General features: G+C 50.0%; 1 protein-coding gene across 10 annotated transcripts in view; it reads right to left on the bottom strand.

Moving 5' to 3' along the window:
- LOC126577885 (potassium voltage-gated channel protein Shab) overlaps positions 1 to 17,500 on the bottom strand; it is an 84,157-nt gene that overhangs the window by 61,288 nt on the left and 5,369 nt on the right. For 6 of the 10 annotated variants that reach the window (XM_050239893.1, XM_050239898.1, XM_050239900.1 and 3 more), the window contains exons 2-3: positions 14,741 to 15,075; positions 13,905 to 14,240 (exon numbers count right to left, since the gene is read on the bottom strand). The gene's annotated coding sequence lies outside the window, so the exon portion shown is untranslated. Of the gene's footprint in view, positions 1 to 13,904; positions 14,241 to 14,414; positions 14,477 to 14,740; positions 15,076 to 17,500 lie in introns of those variants that run through there. The other 4 variants (XM_050239895.1, XM_050239894.1, XM_050239897.1 and 1 more) reach the window with 4 other exon arrangements.

Genomic DNA, 17,500 nt, shown 5'->3' with positions numbered 1-17,500 from the left:
TGCAATAACACCGCCGGAATGGGGGAGACGCACAGCATAAACAACTGCCACAACTGGATAAGCACCATTGAGGTTCTGCCAGTTTCCAGACACAGCTCGGTTCGCGTTCGCGTTATGCTTTGTGTTGTCACCGGAGAGCATCAGGAGTCCCTTCAAGTCCTTGGAAACGTGATGCTCCACTGTGGCATCCAATGCTCCTTCTCCGCAGACCGTAGTACAAATAAATATTAAACCAAATGACCTACCTTATACACTTTAGGGCGAAATAGATTTTCGAACAAAAAATGAACCGGACCCACAAACGGGCCACAGGGGAACACGACGGGTTTACCCGTGGTGACCATTCTGTCCGTTTGCTGCAAACACGGAAATCGATAGAAAAAGCACAGGGAAACGAATTACCCCAAATTGCTGACTGTGACCGCGTCCCGTAGTCCTCCCCGGGGGTGGGTACCGTTTGCCATATTGAACATTTCACCTTCCCCTAGGGGCATCTCCTATAACGAGGCCGATTACTTACAACCAAGAACGCAAGCAGCAGCAGCACCGGCCGCTCAACCTCCTGTTTGCCATTCTTTCTCGACAGACCCGGGTCTGTTGCCCCCCGAGAATCCGTGGGATGGACTTTATGAATGATTTTACTTCGAATGTTTCTTCCATTCACAGGCAAGGGACTCGTGGCGATAGCGCGAAGAAATGTGTGTCCCATTAACCCTGAAACTATTTCCGGCTGCCTCATTCGATCGATCACTTGATCACTGATTCGCCAATCTGTTGTCACTCATTATCAGGGCGCTCAGTGGGGCAGTGATTTGTGGAATTCTAATCACTAAACTGTTGTTGAGCGGTTGCTTGCTTCTCGATCTGCCACATTACATGCCGATCGTCTCCCCTTTTCTAATAACAAACTCGTAAGTCGCTCGCTGCTTTTGCATGAAATTCGTGCCGATAGACCTCTTGACCTCGTGAGCGAATTGTGAAGCTCATCGTTAGCAACAAACCCGGGCATAGTCGTGTAGCCGCTGCCGGCCGCTCCGTTTGGTCCTTGAACTCAACCTTTCACGCCACGCCACGCCACGAAACCATTTCCGACGCAAGGTCTTCTCTGCTAACGAGTGTGCCTTGGTTGACAAAAATCGAGCGACACAAGAGAGAGAGAGAGCCGGGCGGCTTGGCCCCGGACAAGCAAAACTTATTACCGACAGCCGCCAGCTGTGGTGCCATTCCAGCTGGTGCCGAAGCTGGCGGGGCTTTTCCCAAAGAAAGACCTCTCGAACCAGCACACTTGGGGCGCTTGGAGCATAAGATTGGGGGGTGGTTGGTGGGGTTGATTACCATAAATATTAATAAAAACTACCCAACCTTTCGCGAGAGAGAGTTGCGGCATGTAGGAAGGAGGTGGTGCCGAACTGAGCGAATCTGAAAAGCCAGCGGCCAACGAACGCGGCCACTAGTTCACCCGGAGTGTCAGAGTGCGGTCAGTCGGGGTTTGGTTGGTTAGTTGGTTGCTCGGTTGTGTCGAATCGGTTTAGGAGAAATGTTTGTATGTGTGTCTGTGCTTAGGGAGACGTGGAAGGAGTAGGGGGTGGAGATTTATGCAAAAAAGCAACCCCGCCAATAAAAACATCAAAGGATAAAACGCGAAGCGAACTGTACTGCGCCAGCCGTCCAACCACCGACGTTGGCGGCGGCTCCATCGATGTTTTTGCTGTTTCCACACCCTCCCCCGCATCCCCAGCATTCCTCGTACCAGTTCAATCGATGAATCCGTGCCCCTCCTTTCCCCTTTTACTTTCACTCTACTCGTATTTTTGATGATCGAAGCCCCAAGCTCATAATGGCGACTTTGGAAAACACGCGCGCGCGCGCGCCCGCTCGTGTGTACTACCACCCCCCGGGGTCCCCCATCCCCTGGTTATCGAGGCCACAAATGCTACATATCAAGAGCACTCGCGTGCGTTGCATAGAACAGGACGAGTGAGGGAGTGAGCGGCAGCTAGTGCTTCAAGATTAATGATCAGTCAGTTGATTCGCAGATTGTGTGCCGATTGTGTAGCTGTAGCTGGCTGAGCGGCTGTGGTTGTCTGTATCTAGTAAACCACCCCCCCCCCCCCCCCCATTTACAACCGCCTTCTTCCTCTTCAGCCCCGGGTGGGGTGGTATATCAACCGTATTTTTAGCAGCCAAAGTGCAATCATTTTTGCTGCTTTCCGCTGGTTCACTCTGAATAGACACATTCCGCCTGCTGGGCCGTTTGATGATCATGACGAGCAAGGAAGGGTGACTTCTGCTTCCTTCTTTTCTTCCTCTCTCCCGCTGCTACTACTTATGATGCTGATGAGAAGGATTTGCAAAAATAAAGAAAGCAAAAAAAAACAACTCCCCCTTTCACACACAAGGTGGCGCCGTACCTCCTAGGGCTTCGCATTACTCGCCGCGCAACGTGTTTCACACGCGCGCCGGAATCTTTGCGGCCAACCAACAACAGACAGGCGTATCTGCCCGTCTGTTCGTCTCGCAGTCTGACTTTGTTTCGGTGGAACAATCACTTCAACCCTCCAGGCAGCTCACGGACAGCCAGCCAGCCACACTGCAATGAGCAGAATGCACGCGCCAGCCAGCCAGCACGTCACGTTACTGAGTGCATTCTGGTTCGCTCGTTTGCTGCCCCCGGGCTGCAACGGGATTGTCTGGTCCTGTTTTGCCACCATGCCGCTGCCTTTTTTTTTTGTTGTTGTGGTGTTCGGTGGTACCAAGACACAATAGAGAACAAGGCGAACACAACTACTGCTTAACGGTGTCTGCTGTTCTTCTGCCAATTGTTCCACAACGTGACGCTTCTTCTAATCCTCCATTCCTGCGGCGCCAGCCCGTTACTTTTAATTGCTTTCTTTTGAAATCGCCCAACAGACAGACAATGGAGGAGTGTCTGTGCACAGGAAGAAAGGGGGGGGGGACGCTTTCGCGAACACAAAACGTCCATTTGTGTTTGCTGAATGTGCACAAGTTCGGTACCATTCAACGGCGGTTGACTCCCAATAGAGAGAGAGAGAGAGCTGAATAAACAAACATATAAACTCCGTCCACGGAAGATGGTGCCAGTGGTGACGCGAGTTGCGATTGTGTTCCGTAATGGTTGCACTTGTGAACTGCCCTTTTAATTCACTTAAAAAAGTTCATAATACCGATTACTCTCAATTGATTGGTTCTCGCAGTTCAGCTCTAGTTCAGCCCAGTAGCGTCCATGGGGCAGCATTGTATTGTGGGCAATGTATCGTTCACTCATCGCTCATTGATTTCATTTTCTAAAAATATTTTCATATCACCATCCGACACGGACGCTCTCTCTCTCTCGAGCTCGAAGTGGAATTTTGATTCTCCTCCCATCGACCCCACAAGCAACGCAAGCTCGGCGAGCATCGTCAAGAGGTGTGGCATAACATGGTACAGCCAGGAAGATGGTGCCCTGGTGCCCGCTGTGAACACCGGAAAGTGCGAACGTGACGCACGGTTCACGTGCTGATAATGCTGATGATACGGTAGCGCGCACACACGCGTGTCGTTGCCCGGTGAAGAGGCTGCTGCTGCTGCTGCTGCTGCTGATGACGATTGTGATGATGACCATGTGAGGGTGAGTGGATGTTTCTGATGGTAACGTCAGCCCCATTGAATTGCCTGGTGACGTAGCAATGCTTCCATCTGTGAAGGAAGGATTTCGAGCTTTCATTTGCAGCGCAAGACAGAAAGCCGGTGATGATTGGTTCCGGCGGAAGGCTTCTCGAAGCAACTCGCTGCTCGTCATCAGCACCACCGCCATCGTCGTCGCAAACACTTTAAAACACACCATCAACTCCAGCAACAACATCAAAGGCTCTGCTGGGCTGCTCCAGAGCAGAGAAATCAAGATGAAAGAGAACAGCCCGCTGGCTAGGGGTGACAAAAGGGGGTTTGAGGGTTGCGAAATCATAAGAGACGCAAAAAGACACTAAACACACATACACGCTTCTCTTCATTTCAACAACCAGCACGAATCATCTCGAAAGCACATCCACCACCACATCTTCTGGCATGTTTGTGTACATGCAGGACATGAAATTGATTTGCTTGTTTGCACCATTTGTGCCCCCGGGTGGGTGGATGGGTGAGTTGTACGCCAGAGCAGAAAAAAAACGGAACCTCAACGCAATGAGTCCCGACCGGACCGCAAAAAAGCTGAAAAACGAATCTCTTCTGTGTGTCGTCGCCTTCGACAACATCTCTCGCCTCGAAATCCTGCCTCTCGGCTTATATGTGAACCAGAACGCGTCCAGAAAGGACCTCATTTGGAAGAGAACAAGCTTCTTCGACGGACGGAGCTGCGGAGGACGTCATGTGAGCTCGAGTTTGAGCAGAGCACCGCTACGAAGGTAATCAATTCCCAGGGAAAATACTCAGCAGCCCCATAAAAGAAGGATTAAATAAAACTATTCACTAAGAGCTGAATTCTTTGAAACAGAAACCGTGCGCGAAGAGCTAATTTCCGTCGAACGAATCTTTCAAAACAATGCAGACAACTCGACTCGAACTTTGACTGCCCAAAACCCCCCTTTCCTAGCTAGGCACCACCCAGGACATGTGCGCGTCAGCGTCTCTCCCGCGAGGGCTCTCCGAAACCAACCGAAAAGCCCGACGGACGTCGAACATTAATTGTACATTTTTCGACTAAATCGATTGGAAATAAAAGCGAAACGAATTCCGCGCACTTCCCTCCGTTCGTGCGAGCCGCGCTTGCCGCTGGTTGCCGGTTTGATGGTCTAAGAAGCTTTTTACTAAGCCATTATAATGCCGGCATATTTCTCATTCCGGAGAGAATGCCCCCGACGGATCCACTTCGTGCGATGGCAGGCGACGGTGGAGGCACCATTTTATGATGTTGGTACAGTTGTGGACCCACCCAACCCAAAGAAACATTCCGCATCGTGTACTAATCCTGAAAAATTCCATTCCATTCTTCAGCAGCAGCAGCAGCAGCGGCTGTCGAGACGAGTGTATCGAGTATGAAAGGAGGGGGTTCCGGAGCGGAGTAGACCACACCATGGCAGAGTCACAGAAAACACGCCACAATATTTATTACCTTCGGGTATGAGTGTCACACGAGGGGCGATATGGAATGTATGTGTCACACAAGCTGCTGATGCTGATAGGCTTCTGTGGTACAGCGCAGCTTATGCGCTAGGGTGGAGCCATTGCCGAGTCTTAAAATGGCTCCAAAGCGACCACCGAGGATGATGATGACAGGATGAAAAAGAAAGAAAGGAGGAAAAAGTCCCAATCTCTAGGGAGATTGATGTATGTGGGTCAATCAGTTAGCTAAAAAAAGGCTTTAACAAAAAAAGGTTCAATTTAAAAAAAAACCCATAACAAATCTAATGAGTTTTAATTATGTCCTGGCGGTTCGAATACGTCATTTGCAGGTGCTAGAGCTGCAATTGTTATTAGCACACTCCGTGCGAGGACACGACGACATTCATAATTGAAAAGCAACCATACCGGCTGAATACCGTTGAGCTACCCGCAGCAATCGTAAAAACTCTCTTTTTAATTAGTGCTTATTCATACCGTACAGTGGCACCCCTTCCGGAGGCGCCTCCATCACGAATTTCATTATACTGCAAAACCAGCCTGTGCCAGCCAGCCAGCGTCAGCATATGGAAACGATGCAAAAGTTCATTTAGCCTGGTATTTATGTACCGAGTGAGCGTATTGAGCTCGCACGGTCACACATACGAACGAGTTTGCACACGACCGTCTACCGTCTACCGAAACCGAATGACTACCAAATGTTTGTGTAACTTCCGTCCAGAAGCATTCCCTTGGAAAGAGCACCAGGGCCGAATGCAAAACGCCATCCATGGTGCTACCACAATGGCGCAATGGCTTTGTAGCTCTGTCTCTGTCCTCTGTCGAAAAGGGTAATGACGAAAACCGGTGACCGAGGAGACTTGGTTTTGAGCGCGGAAAAAGTCATACATATGGCCACCACCACTCCGGCCAATCCGGTTCCGGTAGCCGGTTTCACAGCAAATGAACCAAGTAACCAAAACCTCCAACAGCCCCTGTGTTCAATGTTTTGTCGTCCGCTTTGTTCGCGCGTTCTTGTGCCCGGATTTGCGGTTGCTCTCTCTCTCTTATTTGGCTTCCCTAATCGAATGTCACTAGCCACCACCACTAGCTTACTTCCGGGAGTTGTCCAGCGGTTTTATTTGGTTCGCTTCATTATTGCCAAGCTGCATCTCAGGCGGGTGGCACGAGAGAGCGGCGATGGCCACAGGACTGGAGAACTGAAGCCACTCTCGGTTCATTGCGCCACAGCTACGAGCTACGAGCAAGTGCACTTAGTGGGGACTAGGTTACGATGCAGTTTCCATGTTGTTTTGCCCACGGCACAACACCGCACTCTACGGGGACCACAACGAAAACCGCGTCCGATGAACCACGGTAGAGCTGGGCTGTTGCTGTTGCTATTTGCCGGAATCGCAATGGAATTCAATTCCCGTGCCCGTTAGTTGGACTCATAAAAGCGAGCGCGACCGGAGCGTGACACATAAAGGTAATGCAGTGCGGAGTGCGACCATCAAACGGCTTTTTTACTCCCAATGTTGTCGATAGTGTTTCTCTCCTCCTCCCGGCCACTAGCACGTAGCATTAGCATGGGTCACCAACGAAAGCACCATTTATGGTTAAAGAGTGGAGCAGGAGCAACTCTTTATCAGTTGGTTTTGTTATTTTATTTGCCTGACAAAAACACATACAACACATATTTTGGAGGAAGACATTCTTCGCAACATAGTTGAATGATTTTTACGCTGAAAAACATCCAATTGCGAACGGAAAACTCAACTCAACTCTCTCATGTATATCATTGCGGATGTCTCGTACTCCGCTACTTGAGCTTTCTGGTGTACACCACGTCACCAAAAAGCCACCAAAAGTGCCCTTTTCCGTCCACCAAAAAAACCTGCTGTCCCCCAAAAAAAAAAAACCCCCGAACTCAAACCGGAGCACGTTACGAGTGTTCTGCAGTACGGCGATTCTGCAGCAAAGCAACGAGCAATGGCCAATGCAGCCGTTGGCCCCTCCCGCGAAAAAAAAACCAATATTAAAAATGGACCATAATGTTTCTGGCTCGATGCATAAATATCAACAATTCCGCGGTGCCACGGAGGTTCTTCATAAAACCGAGTCCTCGCAGCTCGGATGAAGAATGGATGAATGTATAAAACATTGAAAGGAAAGCGCACTAAAATCAAAACAAAACACCAACCGAAAGAGCAATGCGACCTTTCGGAACAGGGATCCTGGGCGTGGTGTCGGTGCGCGTGGCACTAAATAAGTTGCGAGAGCGAGGGAGAGGAAAAGGAAGGGATGGAATTTCAGGCGTGCGGGGGATGAGAATTCATTGCATTCGTTTAGTCGTTGGCCAGGGCTCATGGCATGCACTTTTTGCGACCAAGCGAGCAGGAGAAAAACGTGAAACAAAATCCTCCCTTTCTGAAAATGAACGATTATTGCGAAAAACGTTCCATAAACCTATCCCCCCGGTTGGTGGTGTGTGAGTGGCCAAAAAGGGGGTGGGTAACGGGGTTCTCCGAAGTGCAGAAATGCAAATTGGCGAACGGAATGTTGCTGCTGCTGCTGCTGACACACATCGGCGCTTTTATTGCGCTAAAGCCACGCAGTGCAAGGACTCTCTACGACACAAATTGTTTACTTTTGGGGTCGCTCTAGGGGGCTCGCGGTGAGTTTTGAATATGCTTTCGTCATCACATTTTCCGCAACTGCATAATGCTTTCGGAGCCGTAAGCAAGCTCGTAGGCGCGTATTTAAATATGCGCGAAACACAAACAATGCGCATAACCTGCAAGAGTCCGTAAATTGAGGCCAAACGGTTGAAAGGGCCAACTAATTCTTGTAGCAGCTCCTAAACCATCTCTCGTGACACGGTGTAAACATAGTGCTCCAGGATGAATGCAATGTTCATGTTACGAAGGAGAAACCCAAAGATCCCTTGACCTCCCTCAGAAAATTATAAGCTGCCACCCGAGTGGAGACAGTCAGGTGGTTGCTTCAAATCGCTCCTGTTCCAAATTTCCACCCCTCCCCCTGTTTTACCAACCTTGGCGCTCCATTAAAGTAGTATTTAAATCTCGCATCACGACTGGCTGGCTGGCAGGTACAGCGTCCCTCCTCTGGTCCACCAAAAAACCCATCTCTAGAGGCTGTATCGAAGTTTTCCGAGTTTCATCCACTCCCCCCTCGTAAATAATAATTACGCAGCTACTCCGGTTGCAGAGAAATAAACAAACCAATGGAATCGGGAACCGGGATAGGTGAAGGGTGCGGTGTGGTAATGGGGAGCCAACAATAAATATCAAGACGGCGCACCAACACACAACACAAGACACAAGACAGCATATCGCCGCCAATGCTCTCTTTGCTTAACACCCCTCCCGAGGCTTCCCATCTTCGCGAGGATCGGGTTCTTGTCGACTGGTGCCTGGTGTGGTACAAGCCGGCACAACGAGCAACATTAAATATGATCCACGCCTAGGAAACGCGCATAAACGGCCGATACATGATACAAGGGAAAACTCGCCAGACTAACGGCAAACGATTTCTTCATTTCTGCGCCCTCTCTCTTCCTCTCTCTCTCTCTCTCTCTCTCTCTCTCTCTCTCTCTCTCTCTCTCTCTCTACGAATTGAATTCACTTTATTTTATTTCATTTTAAGTCGTCGCGTCACCCAGCGCAACCACTGGAAACTGGTATGTCTCCCCCCAGGGGGGAAAGGGAACAAGAAACATAAAGCAGTTGGATTAAATTTCATTCGACCTTCTAGGAACACTTGGGGAACGGTTGGTTGCCGCTAAACCAAGATCCTGGACTGAAAGGGAAATAAATATGTTTTACCAACCAACTCGACATCGGTTTATGCAACCTTTTTAATCGTTTCTCACATCACAGACAGACAATACCTGAAGCTAGTATGACCCTCATAATGTACCACCTGGTGTACCATCCACGAACCACGGTGCCCGTCGCACCATCACCTTCGCTAGATCGGACCATAGCAACGTCGTCGTCGCTGCGTTTGATCAGCACCGGCACAACAAAACAGAGACCATGGTGCGTGCGACGACGCCCGGCCTCCGAACCGGCGCAGCGCAGCGCCCCATTCAATCCATTTGATTGAGTGTATTTTTGGAAGAAGCGTGCGAAAGAGACCGCCAGCTAGATGTCTTAAAATATCTCTCGCAACATGCACAGATACAAACACACAAAGATAGGAGAATCGGAGGAAGGTCGAAAGGCCCGCCGTGCTCGTGCTCGTCTTTCTCGCGGTGATGATGGTTATACGATCGAGCTCAAGTCAATCGCGGATCGTGCTACGCGCTGCCATGTCTTGGCTAGGAATTGCACAGAGCTGCACAGAGCACCAACAAGGCGCTACAACAAGGTAACGCCCGTTGAGTTCTCTTATCTTCTTCAGGATAGTCAATGTGTATGTGTCTGTTCGTTTGGTGGCACCGTAAATCACGCAAATGCAACGGGACTTCACCTCCACAGGAAGGAAAGCACTATGGTATCGCACGAGCCCCGGTGGTACCTTTTGCGCTGACCTTCACCGGAATTGCTGAAGTTGAAGGTTGCAGGCAGGTGGTGCCAATCCGTTCTCGCATTTGGAGACGACTCGTTGCTGGTTGCTGGTTGCCTGACACCACCTACAGCCTAATGGGAAGCGATGCCGTTGCTGTGAAATTGTGCAACGATGTGACGTCATCGGTGATGGGAGAGTTGGTCTGGCTGCTTTTGCTTCCATTTAGGCGGAAGTAAATTATGAACAACGCTCGCTATTTATGCTGAGGCGATGACGGTACCGAATGTCTGGTCTGGGCCGGTATAGTCGATAACCAGGAGGATATTCCAGGCGAAATATTTTTAGTACCCTTTGAAGCTGGCCTCTCCCGAAGGGAGGAGGTAGTTGCCTCCGGCCACGTGGATCTGAGGCCAATGGCTATTAATAAAACCGTTCCATCCACAGCCACTACAGCAGCAACAACAGCACCACCACCAAAGGGGAATGGTGAGAGTGAATCTATCGATTGCAATCTCGGAAATTTATTATCTACATCACCACCACCACCACCGCTGACGACGCACCAACGAGTGCTACACGCAGCACTGATCCCCTTTCATTGCAAGCCGTCCTCCGGTTGGCGCCGGTGGCAGCAGTACAGAGGAGTGCGTCCTCGAACTTTGTGCACAATTCGCACATCGCACGCGTATCACCACCACCGGAACTCGGTCAGACGGTCGGTTGTGTACCGCCCAATTACCACAATCCTCATCGTCAGGGGCTCAGCAGCTCCGGAGCGATAAACAACAGCAGCAAAAAAAAAAGTGCTGGGCCTGGATTCCGGGGAACAACTTGGGCTACAAATTTCATAAATCACCCACACCCACCACCGAAAGTTTCAGGTCCCCGGTAGGGGCCATAACTTTAATTGTGTCCCGGACGATAAAGTCCGACCCACGGGTTCACCCTCTAATTGCTCCAAAATCCCTTTCGTTTCTTTTTTTTCTTGGGAGCCAGGAAGCCGCGAGGAGCCTTATAATGAATGGAGTGGGTGGTAAGGCTTACCGGGCAAGGGGCAACAAATCCCTCACAACTTTCGGCCCAAGCTGCGGTGACCCCGGGGGCGGAGTATGATGAAAACCTCATTTTCTTCGAGTTCGAGCACTTGAGAAGGGTGTGAGCGACAAAGCACCGAATTTCTCGACACCAACACTTGACCGTCAGTAAAGCTGACGGTGCAGCGAGTCACGCGTCACCATGAGGCAGCGAGAACAACCTGGCACCAACGGCGAAGCATTTCCGCTTTTTCGCTTTCGCCGTGGTTCATTCGCTGTGCAGGAGCAGCAACCTTACATAAGCGTCCGCCATCGGCCACCAGCGGATCGTAGCAAAAAGTCCTGGCTGCGTCTATCAAGCGGAAATGACGACGAGAGAGAGAGAGAGAGAGAGAGACTTGCAGATGCGGAAAGATGCATATCTTGTATTACAATTGCCCTCAGCATGAAAGTGAAAAGTTACGCCAACTCCGATTCATTCGGCCACTTGCTCGCCGTCCGCGGTGGAGATGGAAAATGCAACATAATTATCTTCCTTTCGCATTCTGCACGCCCTTCGGCGAGCAAGTGGCGCAGACAATCCTTGCGTGCTCAACACAATGCTGCAGAGCCGAACCGTACGCCAGTAGTGTCTTGGTTTGTATTCCAGGCGAGATGCTTTCGTCTGAACGAGTGATCATCACCCGCTATGTGGGTGTATGTGTGATGTCTCAAGGGCAATTAGTTCGCTTCCGGTTTTACGGCATACCGGGAATGCTAGAATGCAACCTCGGTAATTATGAGGGAGCGCTTTGGCGCTGGGCTGTGACCATAACAACCCAGCACTGCTCCGAGCAAGTCCAACCACAGGATTATAGTTTTCCATTTTTTTATAATACGAAATTGAAGCGGCGGAGGGGGCATAATCCACCGAGAAAACCTTTCGAAATTGCAATTTTATGCTCTCTTCCTCTAGCTCTGCTTGTTGGGAAAAAGGATAGCACCTTAGCCGTACGAAAGCCTCGTCTACAGTCTATAGAGAAGGGAGTCCATACATTGGAGTAACAATCAGGTACGAGTGCCAAGTCCGTCTTCCATGTTTAGTGTGGCCATCATCGACATAAAGACAATATAAAAAGACCACTCCATTTTTGGCACCTTGAGCAGCTCGAACTCGACCGATTTACACGGGACGTTGTTCATGTTGTTTAATGAGCAGCACCGCTGCTTTTTGCAATGGCGCTAGGCAGCCTCTTTGGTGAATATGCAAAATTCGAACCTTTCTCGAGGTAAAACATAAACCCAGAGTATGCCAATATAGAAAAATCCCCGCCCAGTACCGGGTACCCATGCCAGACTGTCTGGCGCCTCTGGTGACTGAAAGCATGAAAAACGATCCAGCGTGCTACGATGCATTTCACCGAGAGCGCCCGGTTGCCGGACGGGGCCCAAACCATTCAAGACGACGCGACAGGATACGCGCGTACGGGCTCGTAACTAAATTTACTATCTCCCCCCCCCCCCCCCCCTCCCTTCCAAGGTTCCAGAAAGCAACCGGCCTCGAATGCTGGGCCTACCAGTGCCAATGGATGGTGGATGGGAATTGTTTCTGCTGCACAATTCGTACGCAGTGCCGCGGAAGGCCAAGTGCCAAGAAGTGCCTAGAAGTGTGTCTCGTGAGCCGCCATCCTGTGCCCCTCGGTGCGTACCTTCGCTCTACTTGCACTGTCACTGCTTCTGCTCCTGCTGCTCAGTTTACCGTGACTGATGTTATACTTTCTCGTCGGTCCATACATCTGCATTCCAATGCGGGTATACTTTCAACCGTCGGAACGAATCCGGTTCCGTACTGCCATCGGTGGTCGCTCCTCAGCAAGTTCACTTTCTTGTGGTCGAGATTGTGGCACATCGCCCCATCGGGGACACATGGGAGCTGGTTAGATCCAAACCATGTGGGCATGTGCATTCCCAGTGCTCAATTACATACCACCACATCTGCACATCTCCTGTTCTGCATAAGGGTCTGCGGAGCCGGGGCACCAAATCCAGAAGTTTCCAAAATAAATGCGGATATCGTACATCTTGGCATCGTTGGCAACCACCACTCTTGGGAACCATCTTCGAGCCTTCTTTTTTACAACGAACTGTTCCATTGCGATAGGCGGCCCGAGGCAACACCAATCGCTCGCATGCCCTGCCATGAGAATGTTGATAGGAAACCATGTCAAATGGTCTTGCATCTTTGCATCCCTGTCATCGCATCGCTCCCAGAGGAACGATTTCTCTAACTCTGGGTTCAGTGTTGACTTTTAATGGAATTAAAGCTGCCATACGATACAGAGTTGCTCTTTTGAAGACGAAGGATACATTTGATCCTTAGCCAGTGTTACTCCATGAAAACTATCACCAATCGTTGGTGCATAAGATGCAGAATTACCAAAGTAAGTTGTTGTGTTACTCAGCAATAAAAAAACATGGAACGACATAAATGCTGTTTCATATTTTCCCATAAATGAATAAGTAACATTACAAGCATATTTTATAGAACGAAACATACAGTAAGTAATAGAAGAAAATCATGAAATTAAATAGTTTCATTGTCTTGTTCTTCACTCTGTCCTCTTTTCAGGCCGTGGCTCAACTGTTTAAAGGGCTTTAAATGCTTTTACCACACACAATGCACCCATCATCACATGAAAAATCAACGACATCCAAGCAGCTTATGTTTGCTCGCGACCTAATTGGATAAACCCCGCCTCCCTCCTGGTGGTGGTGACTCTCGATTGACGATTAATTATCGGATAATGCAATGAGCGCCACATGATTTAAAAAATTGATTGCACTATTCAGGCAATCCCACAGCCCCTGAGGATGGCTGGAGCAGCAGCAGCAAACGGTTTAACAGTTTTGCAATCAAAAATGAAATCTGCATCTGCCACAAACTGCACGTTGCCGCAGTACGGAGCAGCTGTCGTCGATCCGGACAGGTCGGAAATGGAACACAATGGAAAAGATTAATCCGGCACTTGACAGAACAGTTCAGTTCTTTGAAATCTGATGTTTCGAACTGAATTATAAATCCCTTGTAGGGTGCTGCTTTTCATTTTGATCAAAAATTAATGTTCTCATCTCATCGATGGAGGCGCATAGTGTTTTGTAAAAAAATGGCAATTTGATCGCGATTCTATATGCTCCACAATGTTTCGCTGGAAATGTATACACCTGAAAGCTGTTTCCCCAAAATCTAACAATTACCTTCTTTATCGAAGCTTCAACAATTGATGCCACCACCCGGCTAGCCGGTGGCATGCACTCACCACAGACGATACACTCACTCTGCCAACCTTTTCCTGTCAGGTACACGCACACGTACACAGACAAGGAAGATGCGCTCCCCAAACCAGCTAGGCGGCGCAGTAGACCGTATTCTTTTTCTTCATTTTCATCTTCACTCTTGTGGCACACTTTCACCCTCCACCCTAGTGGGTGGCCAACACTGCTGCACTTTACACACTTCTGGCGCTTTTCGCGCCTCACGCGGGCACTCGAGTTACCGGGAACCAGCACCAGCCCTGTCTACACTGCTACACTCTACAAAAAAAAACGGGAACAAAAGGACGTTATGCTAATGCACACGTACACTCACACGTACAAACACTTTTCATCAAACACCCAAGAAACCACGGACCAATCGCAAAAAGGACACGCTGACTGACTGTGTTAACGAACTGATCGATGGAAAAAGGAAAATTGAATTGAACATACACAACCGGGTGTTCTCCATTTGTGTCTAAGGAACCGAACACCAAACGCACCGTCACTGCTCGTCGTTCTTGCTTGCTATCTGATCCCGGTGCACTTTCCGGTCGCCAGCCGATACCGAGCTCTGACCACTCCCAACTGGACACGTGATGGCAACGACGACGACGACGACGACGACGATGAGGTTGACGCGTTTTTGGATATGCGACCGCGAACCGTGCTGCTCAATCAGCAAAGGCGTCCCATCGTGTCGTGATGGGTTAATCTCGCTATCGACTGTCAGCCAGCGGCTCTGGGCCCCAACACACCCTCACTACCGATTATCGTACCATCTGACAGGCTGGATAATGATTCTGTCACTGTTTTCGCTGTGGCTTCACTCTGCAGTGGCCACGGCACCCGCAACACTTCGGACACATTCGCGCACACACTCGACGCTATTCACTGACACCAAGCCTACTGCCAAAGGCGATGTTTTTTTTTGTTTTAACCATTCTGTCCGCATGGATTCCAGATCGCAGTTGGCCTCGCGCAGGTTAGAGGCAGTGTATCGAGACCTACTCGATGAGGTTTTGCGCTCCACCTGACAAGCTGTCGGTTGCACTGATACGAATATCTTCCTGTTATCCCTCACGCACCCTGGGCGAAGCACCTCGTTGATGTCCTGTTGATGAGACGGAAGAAAGGTAGAATGCGCCATTAGTCGACGACGGTGACGACTGGTGCTGATTGTCATCTTTGATCCCGACTTCCTGATTGTGCAAGTTGTTGAAAATGACGTAGGTGCTGGCCACATGATGCACGGGTGTGACGTCAGGGGCGCTGGGCATGACACATTATCAGCACGGCCACACAAAAGGCTTGCGGTGAGGAATATTGATAAGCACATTATCACCGGCACACATCGTCGTACCTTCTCCGCGGTATTAATGAGAGGGATAGCGAGCTCGCTCATCCATCGTACGCCGGCCGTCGCGACGAACTCACCTCATTCGCCACGATGATAAACGAGCTAAATTGGAAATGCAAATTCCAAGGCGATAGTACGCCCAACAGACGGCCCTAAACAGGATGATTTGAATATTTATTGGCCTATTGGCGATGACATGTAGGCCGCACCGACAAATACTCAATTCAATGGAATAATGGGAAGTACTTCGAGGACGTATGCTCCACCGTAAACTGATCTGCTCTGGCAGACTAATCGAGACCGGTCTTCCTCTCTCTCTCTCCTTCTAACTTCAATTTATTGTTTCAATCGATCACCTCAATACCATCGTTAATGTTGTGCAAGTACAACTGGAACCGAAAAGCAACAATTATCTGGCCACCGTATCCGGTACTATCCGGTCTCCGATCCCCGGAGCTACAAACCACTTACATCCTAAACCGCGCACCACCGCATCCACCGAGCAACCCAGTATCGATTCCTCCGCCTCGGATGAATTCGTTACTCCCAACGACGGCCGATCAAACCGGGGCGAACCAAGGATTCCAACTGCTCGTTCACGTCGGCCAGAGCAGAATGCTAATTGCTGGAGCGTGAAATTACAATTCACTGTATACGCCGGGAACGGGACCAGTCCTTCTGACAGACATAGCCCGAGACTCGCACTGTAACACTACACCAACACCAGCAGCAACGGTAGCAGAAGCACCAGAACAGCCCCACCGCACCACCGGTGCCTTCACCGTGCCAAGTTGGCCACGCCAGCCAGGGCCACGGCCAGAGCTATCGTGCCTGAATGCAATTCACGTGAGCGAAAGGGCTCCGAGGACGAAAGGGCAGTTTGGCTCGCACAAATAATTAGTGCCGGTCGTTCGGGTATCAGGTTTACATTTGCAAAGCAGATTACTGGGCGGCGCGTATCCGCCAGTACCGGTGTACCGTGTACCGCGAACGTCGCTTATCATCAGCTCCAGCCGAATAAGAATAGAAGTCACAGCCCTCCGAGACGGCCCTCATGTTTTGCCACGGGTTTTACACCCATTTCCGGGTATGCTCACAAGAGTTTTATGAGATTTCCTGCTGTTTACTCATTATCTGCTGCTGCTACTTTCCGCGCACATTGGACACATTGGAGTAACAATGTCCTGCCAGCGCAAGATAGCCACGATACCCACCAGCGACCTTGCTTCCGCATGGCTTTCGGAAGTATGTCAGTAAACTTTTCAAATTACTACGAAAGTTGTGGGAAAAACTATGCGCGCGGAACTCTCGGAAGTAATCACTCCCCGAGTCCCAAGCGGAGCGTAGCACAAGAACTGATGTTGTGGCGTTAAGTTGGACCTCTACAAGCGTTTAAGTTGTCATTACCGGGAAGCTACGAATACGGAGAGCTTTTCCTGACATCCCAAATGAAGGTAAATAATGTTTATGAAACAGCTTTAACCACTACACAACACTGGACAGACATCTGGCCAACGTTGTTGAAGTCCTTTAGGTTCGTTCTTGGTAGCACATTATCAGCCCATTATCACGTCCAGCAATCGATCTCGGATGGAGTGCAGGGAATGAAAATTAAAACTAAAAGAAATGACCTTTCACCTATAAAGTGCGAGCAGCAGCAGGAGGAGAAGGCCACATCATTACGGCCGAACGCTGTCCGTGTTGTCTGTGTGTCCCGTGGCTTCGAACTCGCACCGACAACATCGCACCGAGATTATCGACATGCATCGCCCACCAGGGCTCCTTCACTCCGTAAACCGATCCCTTGGACCACCGGCAGACCTTTCGCAACCCGCAGGATCGACACACCGCAACAAGCACCGACATGCCTTAATCGATTTTCCGGTCACTGAACTCCGTTGCCATCGGTCTGGGCCCGGTAGAAAACCCAACCCTTGTGCGCCCGAGCACCGTTGCCCACTTTGCGATGCTCCAGCGCGTGTGCGTGAGCACCGTGCGGTGTTGGTGTAGATTTAATCACCAAAATGGAATCTCACACCCCTTTTCTCCATCCATCGGAATCCCTCGGAACACCGTCGCCACAGGGTAGGGCGTGCGAGTCCTTGCCGCGACTTCCCGAGAGCGAGTTGCGCAGCGAAAGCTAATCAAACGGCGACCATTTCGTTCGTAAAGTGCGAGT

The sequence above is a fragment of the Anopheles aquasalis genome, chromosome 3 (genome assembly GCF_943734665.1).
Source record: "Anopheles aquasalis chromosome 3, idAnoAquaMG_Q_19, whole genome shotgun sequence".
Taxonomy (NCBI): Eukaryota; Metazoa; Arthropoda; class Insecta; order Diptera; family Culicidae; genus Anopheles; species Anopheles aquasalis.
Note: the sequence above shows the minus strand (reverse complement) of the source record. Positions and strands in the feature narration are given on the sequence as shown.